Below are 15,274 nucleotides of genomic sequence, written 5' to 3'. Positions count from 1 at the left end.
TCCTCCTCTTTCGCCTCGTCTCCTGCGTTTCTTATGCCTCTTCTTTTCCCGATCTTTCTCATATACGGCGTTGGCGACGTGTGTCCACTTTTCTCATCGGTGTTTTAAACTAGCCAGCTCAGCTAATCGTTATATGTGCTATCTACACATCTACAGCATTCGTATTTTATTTTAAATATTTGCTCGCGATTTTTTAAATAAATAACTTTTATTTAACAGCTTTTATTTTTAGCGGATTTCGCCGAGGTATGATGACGTTAATTGGGAAGATAAAAGCTTGAATTTCTCTCTTTGAAAAAATTTACCTCGAAGGTCAAGGATAAAACATTCGCGAGAGGGATTTCAATAAGATCTAGAGCAAATTTATACGCACACGCGTGCTGAGGGTAGCGCGTGCGTGTAGGATAAGCGAGCGGGGCGAAAGTGACGCTAACGATTGCCAAGAGGCAGCATCTTATCGTGAACTGCAATCGCATTAAGCGCGGACAGTGACACCCAGTCCCGGCTGTGTGTATATAAACGTTCATTAGCGCGAAAAATAATCGAGGGTTTCGCGAGCATCGTGCAAAGAAAGAAGAGACCGGTCGTTAACGTTCCACGTTCGTTACCGGCGAAGATCTTCATGGTAGAGAACTTATTATTTTGGTAAATTGACTTTCGTGAAAACTGCCTTGACCACATGGAACATATTCCATATTAAGTGAAACCGCTGATACGATTCGGTTACGAATATCTGACGAAATCTACAAGAGTCTGAAAATTTTGACATCACAACAACAGCACTCTTGAAGAGCAACGAAGGAGGATCTCAAATTTTGTAACTATAAAACGTCAATGATTTGTGAGAACCACTGTTAGTAAGAAAGAGAGAACGAGAGAAGAAAGAGAGAGAGAGAGAGAGAGAGAGAGAGAAATGAACCGGACGGACGAAGCCTTGATAGCGGCTGCTCTGCCCACATATGTTAACGCGTTCGCACAGGCATCGCGTGACACACACTATGGCACGCACACGGCACGCACATAAACGAGGAAGGGACGTATTGACAGCGACGGTACTCGACCTGGAACCCACCGAAACGGTTTCGCCGTAGACACGTTTCGGGCCGACAGTAACGTTAACCAGGATCACGAATATTGGCATCGCACAACTCGTCTAATCGCCCGCAAGTGCCCAGCGATCGAACAGAAATCAAGCACGTAAAACAATCCAGAGAAGAAATGGATCCGAGGATCTGAGAGAAATAGGTTAGACGAATATTGACACTTTCCGAGGTTCAGACTTTCGAAATCGAGGAATGGGATCTCGCGCGATACACAGCATGGAGAACATAATCCAAACTAATACTCTTATTTTTGTATGATGCGGCGTATAAGACCGGCGACAATGTGAAGGCTCTCGTCGTCCCTCGAGCGAGGGTGGATTCGATCCGAAGGCGTGATAAGACGAATTGGAAACCTCGTGACACGCGTACACGGGGTATAGTCGGTCTGTCAGTCGTTCTGTCCGTGTGTTACCACACTTTGCGCGGGATACTCAGCGATTGCCACGCCCGTGTCACGAATGCGCGCTTGATCGCGTAACGTCAAGGGAGCAACGCGTCCCCTTTCTCGGAATATGGATCCATATCCGTAAACTTGCATCCATATTTAACAAGGTCGTCACACAGGCGCGAATCTTCGGCACGGAGCGCCGAATGCAAATTCCTCCAAAAGCTTAGAGCAAGTCGAATGGTCCGTCAAAAGATACGCGGGGACCGCACGGATCCCCCCACATCCACGTACGTGCGTCCCACGTGTGCTGAAAAATGAAAGAACCCGCAAGAGATCCTCCGCTGCGGTGAATTCGAGCGATATTTCTCTGACAGACGGAGGTAAGCATAGGACGCGAGTCAGAGACAGGCGTAGCGCGCTACGAAAATATATCTTCGGTTGGAAACTCATCTTAAACAAATAATTCATTTTACATACAATTTCTCACGCATAGCTACGTTATTATAAATACAGTTTAAGAAATGGAATTGAAATACCTACTCAACTTGTAGACGGAAAAAGTGAGAAGCAAAAGATTCACATTTCATAGCTGTCATCAATAATTAATTGTTGCGATGAAATACGTGTTAACTTAAAACATAAACAATACTGGTAGGCACGAGCACGCCCCCGAGATACGCATCGGCAATCGATCATTATTCGTCCGTACGGTTAGTTACTGCGGCGAAGTAACGCGTCATATAATGAGACGCGGCCGTTGGAGAAGCTCGCTAATAATAACGCGCGCAATCAAGCGCTCGAGTTCGAGAGATGCCCGTTTCTATTGCCGGCATACAGGAAGAGGAGTTGGTCCAGAACTGTCCGCGTTCGACGCTGACCACACAACGTGTGGCCGTCAGTGAATAGATCGACGTGCGAACGATATTTCACCCTCGATTTGCGCAAATTGGTCTTTAAGAGATATTGGCTCTCGGAACTGCGGACAATAGAGACTGTTGCAGTAATTAATTACCAAGACGTTAAATTGTCTTATATCTTCAATGTTATAAAAAAAAAAGTTATTTATACAAAGACATAAATAAAGTGAACTCTATTTCATCTTCAATTTTATATATTAGTCTCGAATTTTGGAAATTAACCATAAGAAAAATAATCATAAGATTGTTTAAAGAGAATAAAATTCTTAACGTCGAGAATGGAAAATCACTTTGAGCCATAAGTATCTGTGTCTACGTAATCCGCAGACTTCCGTAATAATTTTGTCAGATCGGGCGAATAGGACGATCGCCATGGACAGAAAACAGCTACGGTCGTTAGGAGGAAATGGTTTTTAAAAGGGGAGTGTCGGAAGGGGAGAATGGGGGTTTGCTCGCTCACCTCCTGTCCTTACGTCTGTCATTCGAAACACGCAACACTCTCTCACGCCACGCTATTATTACATCGCGTTGACCGTGCTAGCCGCATATCCGTATATATTTATTTACACTTATACGTCTGTACGACGTGTAAAGAGTGCTTTCATACAGATAGAGAAATCCGCAGGACTCGCCGGAGAGAGAATCGCCGCTGGCGAAAAAAAATCCGCGCGATAATCAGATGTTTGCAATTCACATTCCACCGATCATGCGTTCTCATCTTATCTCTACTCATCTCAAGAAGAGTTATAAATAATGTGAGAAAAACTCGCACATACTCGAGTAATTTTTCACGTATTAAAACGATACTCGACATCTTCTATAAATATCGCCGCGCAAGATCTGCCAAGAGCAGCGTCGTAAAATACGAGAGCGAATGAATTTCCCTAACGACTACTCACGGTCATTAGTCATTAAATTTTCCAGGGAAGATTTTGCTTGGCGAACGTGGGCAGATTAGACGCGTACGCGATGTTCGCGCCAGATATCTCACGTTTCCTCTCGGGAATTACGAATGATGTGCTAACAATGACTGTAAAAACAGAAGACGCAGAACGTCGACCCGGCCTGTATCTTAACTGCCGGCGGATAGATAAAGTAGGGCATCAAGGGCGAACGTGTCATCAAGAGTGGCCCTAAGTCGCGTGATCTCTCCCGCGCTTATGATGCCGAGTTTAACAGGAAGTCTTTTGCGCTTCTTGCCGCTCCTCTTCTAGGCCGCGACAGTGCGCGGCGGCGAGTCCTACCGCTCCTACCGCGCCCAAGCATCGTTAATGTCCCCTTGCTCTTTATGAGAGAAAACGGGCAGGGCCCACCGACACCGTATAATTATCATATTACGATTATGTTTATGGTTCAACGTGACTCCAATTAAATGCGTATCCAGTCTGGACGGTGGCCGCAGCCACCGGCAGGCAGCTACCCCATATTTATAACAACGTAAACCCACGTGGTGTGAAGAGATTTCTTTCCGCCAGGGCGAGCCTGGTCTTTACGTTTCGTAATTGAACGGAGAGCGACTTCCTGGACGCAGTTCCGATTAGCAAGAGAAGATTAATTATTGCTACAAATGTTATTGAATATTCGTAACGCGATGCGTCTGTAAAATTTAACAGAGTAATATAATAATATCTAGTTGGCAATGAAGTTTACAATAAACTTTAATTTTTTATTTTCGTTAATTTCAAGTAAGCAATTTTTGTTGCAGTTTTTATGACACTCTGTTCAAGTTTAAGACCTTTTGTAGAGATGTCAGTTATCCTAGCCGTTACAAAATATTATATATGCATATCATTTTGGCGTATATATGTATATAAAGCAACAAAATCGAAGAGAACGCAGTAATGATTGTAATGAGAAAGTTTCGTCGCTCCTTACGCAACGCGATTATCGGAGATCTTCGAGGTCGATCGTCTCCGCTATCAGTATCGGCATCTCGATGTTGCCTTGTATCGAACATAACAATATCCGAGGGAATAAGAGCCATTGCGCCTTCCAGCGGAGCTCCGAGCAGTTACGAGCGCACGGGGCAGGAAAAGAGGAAACACAACGATCAGCCATCGAGATTTCGTTTCCAGCCTCGGGGGTCAGAAATATATATATATATATATATATATATATATATATATATATATATCGGTATACTACACGTCGATCGGTACTACACGAGACATTTCTTGCGAATAAAGACGATACTTTCGATAAATAAATATTCGATCGATCAAGTCGCGATACACGCGCTTTTACATAGAAAAATTAACGAGAATATGAAGAGAAAGCTTCGCTGCGGATGTGTGGCAGAAAGGGTCTTCGAATGTTGACTTTAATCAAATAAAAGAAGATTTTATAAATAATTTTACGGATGCATTGTCGGACAAATATAAACCATTAATATCTTCCGTGACAAGCGGCGACATGCGAGACGGACAGGAGGCAAAAATAATTCATAATATAACGTAAGTGAAATATAATTTCCGTTGTACTACAATTATTGCGATACGCCGCTAATTCGCGTTGCGTGCGCAAGATTTTTTTATTGGATAATGTTCTTTGCTTAGCAAATAACGTGGCGTCTAATTGCGATAAAAGGCTGTAAACGTGCAGCGCGCACGGCGATGTATCTCTGATGTGAATCAGCCGCGCGTGGCTGACGAAGGACGGAAGCTAATTCCGGGATATGCCGATCGTGCAAATTGTCTCCTCTCTCGCGCGCGCGGGCGCGCGCGCGACGTAAGCGGCAGTAAGTGCGAGTACGTAAGCGGGCAGACGCATCGTTTCAGTATGTGTACGGGTAACAATATAAATATGCTTAACCCGGTGACGGCGAAAGGAGGCGCGAGAGAGGAGGACAACGCGAGAGAGATTGATCGCGGGACGGACGAAGAGTGTTCCACCAACGAGGCGAGTTGACACGGAATTGGGGGACGCGTAGAAATGGTTAGGCGGATGCGTCGAGTGATGTACTTCCGGTTATTGAACGCCGTCTGAAGGCTGGAGAGAGCGACTCCTGAACTTACGTCGCATTCTCTACGCTCGCTCGTCGCAGGCTCCTGCCCGACACCTGGAGTCGCCGCCGCCGCCGCCGCCGCCGCCGCCGCACGCCCCGAATCTTTCGACGCCAGAAAACACGTTTGCGGCCTCCTGGATATAGTCCTGATTAAATACACCCGTCCAGGAAGAGGCGCATGGCACGAGGAAGAACATCTGCTTCGGTTATTCCGCATAGCGCGCTGCTGCCAGTTACATTAGGCGCGTAAAGTGTCGTTACGATTCAATAGAAGCTCCGAAATTTTTTTAATCGATCTTTGCAGCGATTAGAATTATAATAATTAATCTGTCGGCTTATAAAAAAAATATCCTAGATATATTTGAACGTAACATTGCTTGTTTTCTACTTCAAATTCAAAGGATATTGGTTGTCCTATAATTTTAAGAGCGCATTTAAATTATTTGGTAGGTATACGTTGAGGAATGCTAACGTAACGTTACGCATTATTATGTCGTTAAAAATGTACCATCAGAAATTCATGTTACTCGTTATCGCCATTCCGTTAATGTCGCTTTAATGTCGAACGATGCACGTGATGATTGCGCAAAATACACGATTCATATAAAATCCGTGAATTCTCCTCACTTAGCTGAATCGCGTTTCGTAATTTTTCGTCCCTGAGTGGTCCGGGTATCGTGAGCGTTTTAACGTTCCCTCTTATTACCGGAGCCCGAAAATATTTTTTCGACACTCTCCGCGGGTATTCCGCCGACTACCTGAAGGAAATGCGTTCCATTAAATAAATTAAAAAAAAACACGAGACGATATGCGCACGCACGGCAGTCTCGATCGGTGTAACAGCGATGAAAAGGAAGAGCCATGTGGGCGGTTCATCCTTCAACGTTGCAATAAATCACTCTCATCAAAGTAATGAAAATTGTCATAAATGTGCAGATTACCAGAAGATAATTACTTCGCGCTGTAACTAGCTTTGCATGTTACGAAAGCGCGGGAATGACGTGAAACGATGACAAAACAGATAATATACATTGTTATCGAAATTGTTGATACACGTAATATATAAATTGTGCCAATTCTATCACTGTTCAGCCACGAATAATTCGATATATTTAAAGCTGACTTATCCTTAATAAAATTTTTACACAGATTTATTTAAACGCATAAATTTTTGATTAAATTTCTTTTAAAACATTTGCTCTGCTTTCGATATTTCAACATTAACAGTTGAAGCTTGATAACTTGAATGATTTATAATCGCGACATTATATTAGATATATCCGCATTCAGTTCTGTTTAGAATCTTAGAGAGCTACTATTGTATTCTATCCTGCTTCATCACCTTCAGCTTTCTTGCTTGCCTTTTTCTCCTTTCCTAATTCCGCGCTAAAGGCTGCCCCGGTGTTTATAACTCGGATTAAAGACGCTCCCAGCCACAAACGAAGAGAATTACAAGAAGCTCTTACGGCAAATCAGTACTTAATGATACAATGGGCTGTTCTCTCCGCGTGCATCTTTACTTTATCGGCGCTCTATAATTTCAGGGAACGCCCGTTAGTTACCGAAGCGAGCGGCCTGACATTATTTGTTCCTGCATCGCACGTTCGCGATAGTTTACGCAGTGTGGTGCGTTAACAAAGAGAGAGAAATTGTCTCATTTAATAAAATTATATTCAAAAATTAAATTTTAACAGCTGATAAGACGTGTTTTTCGAAAGGGCCGCTCGCGTCGAACGTGGAGCTCTCTCTTGATGGCGGGAACTCTCGTGGAAGATACGCGTGTAACGTGAGATTTTTCAAACTGTCCGATCAGTGAAAGAGGTCGGATCAGTACACACGGTATCGACGTGTGTACACGTCCGTCAATTTAGGATAGCGTCAGAGCGTGACGGTAGAATTACGTAATGCGTGCGTGCCCGATGTGTGCGCGAGCGCGCGTATACATGACGCTTGGAAGTATCCGTTTGTGGTTTGCCTCGCGTGTCTTTTTTTTTTCACCCGGTGCACACGATGACTACAAAGGGTGGACAACGTGTTTGCGTATGCATACCTTGGAGGATTTGTTGGCTCTTTTTTCACGGGCATAACATACCCGCGGGTGTTATGACGGAATAGACGCGATGCTATGACACGGCAATTTTCCCTCCGATGGTTTTTGTTAACCCGTTTGCATCAGCAAGCGGAGAATATTTCTGCGAGCGCGACTCGGGTCATTGCAACGGAATATTCCAGGCACTCAAAGGTCGATGATGCAAATGCGTTACTTTATTGATAACGAAACGGATTAGCTTAACGCTTTTATAAAAAGAGACGTTGAATAATTGTTTTTTTCCTAGTCGAGTTTTTTTCTACATACTTTATACATAGTTGCAATTGTTATGTACAAAGAGATATCTCTTACGTGCTGGCGAGGAGTTCGAGAACTCGAATTGCAGATTACTCGACAATCGAACAATGAGAGATATATTGTAAAAAAAATGGGACAGAATTCAAGTCAAATAAAAATACTGAGGTAAATAACCGCCTTTAGAGAACGAAATCAATCAAAATTGTACAAAATTGTCGATGTGTTGTTCAACGTTTTATTCAAACGACGGTATGTCACGTCGTATTGTATAGATCCACGTTACTCCGATTAAATGACATCGCATTGAAGCGCGCGGTCATTACGACGCATCATCGGTCTTCATTCTTTTTTTTTTCCTTCTTTTCGTTTGCACCTCTTTCAAATCAAAGAGCATAACAACTCGGCGTTCAACGCGACGTACGTTTTACAAAGCTCGTTCCCTCCGGCGAAGGGACTCGCAACGGGGCACGGTCGTTACCGAAAAGATATACACGCGCGCAGCTCGCCGTGTAAATGGACAACGCCGACGGAGTAATGACGATTTAATGATACGCTCCGCCGACGTAATGATTTCGACGCGTACATGTCCGGTTGCGCGCGGCCATATGGACGATGTTGATCGCGGTTTCCGAAGCGTTCTTCACACCGTGTGTCTCGCTGAACGCGCTAAAATTATAAAATTACGAAGCGCGTGTACACACGACGGCGTCACAATGCTATTGCTGATTATTTTATCATGACTCTGCACATAAGCCACGTCCAATAACATCTCTCCGCGATATTATACGTTTCCCCGACATCGAGAACGGGAGATCGTTTTGCAGTCCTATCCCGCCACGATTTAATAAACGGCCGTAAGCGGACGAATACTTATCGGTGGATTAAGGCCGCAAACAGCCTCGTCGCATCAATCTGATTGAAATGAACACGCGAGAACTCTTCCCGAATACCGTTCGCTCGTCATCGCTATCGGTGTGTTGTCTCCTTCCATTAAGATCACTTTCCTTTCAGAGTCGTGACCCTCGGACGCCGCTAACAGGACGCGTGTCCGCACGTGGTGTGCGAAGGATTTTGCGCGTTTCATAGGCTCATAAGTTTGATAAATCCTGACACCTTGAAAGATATTACGACGCCCGTGTAACGAAATTGATCGCGATTCCTTGTCCGCAAACAAACTCGCTTCGGGAACTTCGTATTCCAGAAACGACTCCCGGGCAGTCTCGAGAAAAATAAAGAGAAAAGAGAGAACACGAAAAAATTAAATGAATCCAGTGGAGCAGAATCTTCTTGAGATAAACCAATTATTTACATATATAGGGGTAAGTAAAAAGAAGCATTGAATACGTAAAAATTATATTAACTGTATCGAATAAACAGCTCCGCTTTGAGTTCGGAGTATAAAATCTAAGGATTTTTAATATCGATAAAATAAAAAGAGAAGAAATATGAACGGAGAGACGCAACGGGGTGATGTGGAGACCGCTAAGTAGCGACGCCGCGCGACGCGTCGTCGATTTGCATAGGCTAATGAATATGTTAAATCAATTTCACAAAACGAGCCGAGTCCACGGAGGCTAAGTGGGCACTGGTCGGTCGCGCGACCGCGGAACGGGGCGCGGAGGCTTGTTATTATTGTAATTGCTGCGCGTGTAAAACCGCGTGTGGAAAATGAGCCTAATGTGACGTGTGCGGGCGGCGGTGTACACGTATCACACACTTGCTCGTGTGTACAAACGCATGAACGTAATCTCGCGAAATGGAATAGAGAGCGAATCAATATGTGAAGGGTGCAAAGAGCGACGCCTTCTATCACCAAGATGACCAATCTTGCTATTTCCCGTCCGACCAAGTGTACAAAATACCAAAACTTCCCCGCATTTGAGATCTATTCTGTTCTCGTATTTTATCAAAACAGATCTGGCAAAATTTGCTAATGTCCTTAAAAGTTACCTTACCTTCTTTCCAGGGGGACGCCACTGCTCGTTAAGAGGACGAACGATATGTGTCCCGCGGAAGATGGAAAAAGACGAATAGCAGAAGCAGACAAGGAAGGCACAAAGTCGAAAGATGATAACGAGAGAGAGAGAGAGAGAGAGAAAGAGAAAGAGCCGGCTCAGTGTGCGGTATGCAAAATCTCTCATTCGTTTAACGAGGGAAGCGAATCTCGAAGACGATTCCCGAGGCCTTTTTCGCGTGCGGCGGAGGAGGCGTTCTTCGTGTGCGTCCATATGTCGAGTAGCCGCGGTACGGAGCAGGGGCAGGCGGACGAAAGTACAGCGAGAAAGAGCGAGGCAAGAAAAGAGAAAAACGGAGATAGAGTAAGTATAGAAGAGCACTCGGAAAGCAGAGGCGAGTCGGAAGACTGGCGAACAGGAGGTTCTCTGCCCCTTCTCCCCGATCTCTCTTTCTCGCCCCGCAGCTGCCTCGAAAAACTTCTCCGGGCGAACCCTGAAAAACTGCTCTGCCTAACGAACCATCGACCATTCCCATTTAACCAGGAACGCCACTTACGCTCGCGCGAGGCAACGCGACGCGACACAACGCCAACCCGTCCTCGTTTGCTTCCTCTTCTGTTGCTGTTGCATATGCAGACGATTCGTCGTGCCTGCTATATTCTTGGGGGGGTGCTTGGTTATTTCTATCGACAATTTTTCAGAGAGTATGTCTTAATTCTTCTCGGACTTTTCAGTTTGAAAATAAATCTATTAATTTTAGATCACACAACGCAACATTTACATGGATATGTATTGTATAAATCAAGCTGCGTGCTTTGAATCAATACCAAAAGAGGCTAAGATATCATTAGGCTTCGAATAACCTTACGCCGGCGATGTTAAGCAACATGGACCGTTTATATGGAACGGATTAAGTGAGGCCTCGCTACCGCGCTAAACTTATGCAATCCCTTATCGCAGCCGGTTGGATCCTCATCGTAAATACGGTTGCAACAGCTTATAATCCGAAAACACATAGTCGACAGAGCGGCGCTCCGACTCTGACCCCCTTCCTCTTCTTCTTACCCCGTTCGTCCCCGCTATGCAAATACCGACGAAGTAATGGGTACTCGTCGCTCCAATAAACATGCTCATCCGCCTTTCCGGGGGGGGGGGGGGGAGAGAGAGAGAAGAAAAACTAAAGATGAAATTATTAGCGTTATTGGCGAGATCACGAATTCGCCGACACTCCCAAAGCCGTTTGTAAACAAGTCGAGCGATCCAGTTACCCACGCGAAGTTGCGCCCAGGTGATATCTCCGCGTGAATTCTCGCGTTATCATTAATATAGAAACTCTCCGGAGCATTTTCGATTTTTCTGATCCGAGAAGACGCTCGTTAGAAACTGGGAAGCCGGTTCACTTAGCGTAATCGTGCGGGTAAATGACGATTTGGGGCACGGAATTACACGTCGGAAGGGAATCCCGCGGTTGTTCAAGCGCGTTAATCAGGCGCGAAGCGCGTAAGACGGATTTTACGACGTAATCGTCTTGGTAAAGAGAAACTCGAAAGTGGAAGTCGCGCTCGAGTGCGAATAAATAATTTCGTTCGATGATCCGCGGAGCGAGCACAATTATTCGCTTCAATCGGATAAGTATGAATGGCTAGCTCGCTACAGGTAAGTAGACACGAGTTCGCGCGAGTTAATATCCTATTTTATAAATGTCAACGAGACAACGAATGCTTCATAAAACGTGCATGCCCGTTCCAAGAGATCTAGCGATAGAGAATGAAGTAAATAAGTGATTTTCGATTGCCGCGCTCGCTATCGTGCTCGATAAATAGCGCCAATATCCGATAAACAACGATTTTAAAGGGCGCGAGTTGTTTTCGTGGCGATTCCCATTTTTCAGAACTTGATATAAATTTAGCGCCGTCGCGGCGACACGGCGATACGACGAGCCGGACGGCGGCTGAGCTAATAGAAATTCGTCACCGACTTCAATTGCCCGTCGTTTCATTAAAACGCTAAATAAGGCCTATTTGTAATTCGGTAGACAAGCGATATCGATCAACCTGTTGCGCGCGATCAGATTTTCCTAAATACTTAAAGAAGACAACGCGCTTCATGACGCTCTCTTCCGTTCTAAGCACATCCTGATCAGCGGCTCTGGCGCGTCTGTTCCTTTTCGTCAAATAAAATTAGCATAAGACACTTTTCTTTAAATTGCAAAAGATTAAATATTATAGACCGATATGTTAAAAAATAATTATATAAATAGATAAAGGCAGGAAAATAAGAACAAAAATGTTACGATTTTGTATCCCATAATCTTTGATACTTGAACTTAAGGATGTCGATCATAGAAATAAAACACGTCATATTGATCGGAGTCACTGGGTGTCATTGTACCAGTCCAGAGGTAAAACGATCTCATAAATCGAGTAGCGATAAATATCTCTGTCTCTCCGGTCGGTGGCACGCGTGCATCTCAGGGAATAAAACACCTGTCCCGTCCCCCGAGGAGTTATAAACATTTACAGCGCCACATAAACCTTAATTAATTCTCGATTAGCGTAGTGGAATCGAGCGTCCGTCCGGCTCTCTCTCGGACGGACGATCGCGCGTCACGATAAAAGGGCACATTCTTGCAATTGTAAAGAGACGAAGGAGAAAAAAAAGAAAGAAAAGGAAAAACGTCGTAAAAATGTGCACACGTAACGATGGGCGCAGAGGCATGGCCGATGCATGGCTATGCGTCGGGAATGCAGACGTAAGCCGCGCGCGTTACGCGTTATTTATAACGCTCCGAAGGCGCGGAGATAACGTCGCGCCTCGCCCTCTCGCTTTCGTTCGCGAGCGTCGATCTCCAGCGTTTATCCGGCCGTCTATCGACTGCGTGCGGAATAGGCTAATCGTATCGCGAGTTCGTTAGCCCATTTTCGAATTTTACGAGGTCACTGGCGCGCTCGTTCCACCCGCCTCGAGAGGGCACGCCGCAGGTAGTATTCCTTGTCTCCTTTTCATCGGCTCCTCTCTCTCTGTCTCTCTTTCTCTCTCTCTCTCTCTCTCTCTCTCTCTCTCTCTCTCTCTGTCTCTTCCTGTTACTCTAAACGCTATCGAGATCTTTATTATCGCGAGCATGCATTATCCCCCGGCGTGGTTATAAACATAAAACTCCGTCGTCCCTCTAATTAAAGATTCATCGGGGTAATTGAGCTGGGGCTTTATTACCGGCTACACTGTAGAGAGCAGCGCCCGCCATTTGCCACCTTTTGCCGCTCTTTATGCGCAACGAGCGTGAAAAAAAGAGACCGAGAAAAGAAGTTCTGGCGCGGAATCGGCGCGGCGTAGCGAGGCCGGAAGCGCAGCCTCGACGAAATAAAATTTAAAAAAACAGGGACATGAGTCGAGAAGTTTAGAATACGACGAGTTCCTTACGACGGAGGTAGCGTTTAAAAACAGTTTAGTGAAAGTCGCGAACACCTGCTCTCCGGAAGCGTCATCCTGGGGTCTCATGCGTCGCATGTGTTTAAGGTTTTTGTCGGGCAACGATAAAACTCGTAAACGAGTCGACTGATCTGAACAGCTATCGACATTTCGCGTGATGGTATGCGAACGCAGAGAAGCGTTTCTTTTTTTTTTGCGACGTTGTAAGTAAGTTACTTTTAACAGTACTTTTCACAAGTTTCCGCTCATAGATTACTAATGTAAAAACTTAAATATTACGCAACGATTTGAAATATTTTATATCATTTTTAAATTATCATTGATACGCTTCAAAGTGCCACAAAATAAGTGTTCCTTCGAGTAACATCGATTTTCGAAATCTGTCGATCTCTCGCCGATCTATTTCGGTTCTTGAAATGTCGTTCGGTTCTTGGGGTGTCGAACAGGTTTACGCTCTCGGTAGACGTCACGCGATAATAACAGGTCGTTCGTCTTTGGAATGACAAAAAGCGGTACGGCAAGGTATCTACGCGCGGGAGAGGAAAGGGATGCCGTGTGTCATTTGTTGAAAATTAGAACGTTTCCGGCGCGCCCTTAGGATTTTTAGCCGTCAGGTAGGCAATCAGGCTAAAGGCGACCGCGCGTAATAATTGTAGATTAGCCACGCGTTCCCTTCCGATGAGAGATGGAGTCTTTAGACATTTGGATAGGTGCCAACGTAACACTTTTTCTTCTTAAACAAAGCGTAAGAATCCGGAGGAGGTATATTTTCGGAAAATAAAGAAAATTTCACCAAGTAAATTTCAACACGCCATTGATTCTCGAATTTGTAGGAATTACGGAGTGAACGGCTTCTCGAAAATACGCGTCTGCAACCGGAGCCTTTTGTCGAAAATCTAAGACGCGTCTTTGCCATAAGGGCTGCGGCGTATTTTCCCTTCTGTGCTCGGGGAAAATGTAACCGGAGAGCCTCACTTCGTCGGGTTCCGTGGGACGGGGTGCGCGCGCACACACACTCACACACACCGATGAAAAACCACGTGGGCCCCCCGTGGGGTAAAAGTCTTTCTCTAACGCGATCGTTTGCGCGCCATGTGTTTCGGGGGCAGCCTCCAGCGCTCCTGCCACGGAAGATGCCGATGTTTCCTAACGGAGGAACCGTGTGCTGTGCGCGACTTTTTGAAAAAGTCCCCGGGAAGAGACCGCCTCCGTTGTCCCCGGAAGAGCTTGGATTTCACGCTCGTAACGACCGCGAGTGAGCGGCTATAAAAACGACATAAAGATCGGCTATTTTGACAATCTACGAGCAAAGGCGAGATGCGCGCCGCGCACCGCGCCGTCCTCGTTCCCCCTTAACGCTACAACGATAAACTTTACGACGGCTCGTTTCTCCGAGCGACGTAAGCCCCGAGTGTCGCTCTTGAGCATACTCTTTTTTTTTTCTATCTCCTCCACCGTCAGCGCCAATGAAAGCAACATTTCCGCGTGAAATCGGTCGGAACTGATTCGAGGCTTTTATGGAGATTCGATTATTGGCGACGCCGGGAATCGGGAGAAGAGGCGATTGGAATATTATCGGATCGGAAAACAACAATTGCGCTATAAATTTAATTTCCCTCTATTAATCCTACTAATTCTCCATCAGCCTATTATTTAACGTTAAAATTCGAAGTCGATTTTGTCCAAGATTGTACACCATTAAAAAATTAAGGTCGAAAGTTTCCGTATAACCAACAACGACACGCACTGCTGACTGATAAAAAAATCAACGCGTGTAGTCACGGTGTATTCGTGACACGTGTCGATTCGCAGTGGCGAATTCGCAGCGAGCCTCTGCGATATCCGGATAAACGTCGACCGGTATTTACGACACGGCCGCGCCGCGTATCGACCGAAAAAGTTGGCGATGCCAGTCCCGGGTTGAATGCGAAAATTCACGCTCGACGGAGTTACGGCCGCGCGGTAACGACGACAAGGACGTGGCGGACGGGCGGGCGGAGGAGGACGCGAGAGAGAGGACTATCAGGTCAGCGCGACCGATGGGGTTGCAGAATGCAAGTCACGCCGGGTAATTGCACCACGCGACCATTACCTCGCGTGCGGGCCGCCTCGGTAGGTGAAGGCTATAGTC

At 45.5% G+C, this 15,274-nt stretch overlaps 1 long non-coding RNA gene across 1 annotated transcript in view; it reads left to right on the top strand.

Annotated features, from left to right (window-relative positions):
- The window catches only part of LOC139779413 (uncharacterized), a 102,369-nt gene extending 91,745 nt beyond the window's left edge, over positions 1-10,624 (top strand). The window contains exon 3 of the long non-coding RNA XR_011719892.1: positions 9,726-10,624. This is a non-coding gene — a long non-coding RNA (uncharacterized lncRNA). The remainder of the gene's footprint in view (positions 1-9,725) is intronic.
- The last annotated feature ends 4,650 nt before the right edge of the window (positions 10,625-15,274 follow it).

The sequence above is a fragment of the Temnothorax nylanderi genome, unplaced genomic scaffold (assembly GCF_030848795.1).
Source record: "Temnothorax nylanderi isolate EJ_2023f unplaced genomic scaffold, tnyl_v1.0 TNYL_tig0225_pilon, whole genome shotgun sequence".
In the NCBI taxonomy this organism is placed as follows: Eukaryota; Metazoa; Arthropoda; class Insecta; order Hymenoptera; family Formicidae; genus Temnothorax; species Temnothorax nylanderi.
Note: the sequence above shows the minus strand (reverse complement) of the source record. Positions and strands in the feature narration are given on the sequence as shown.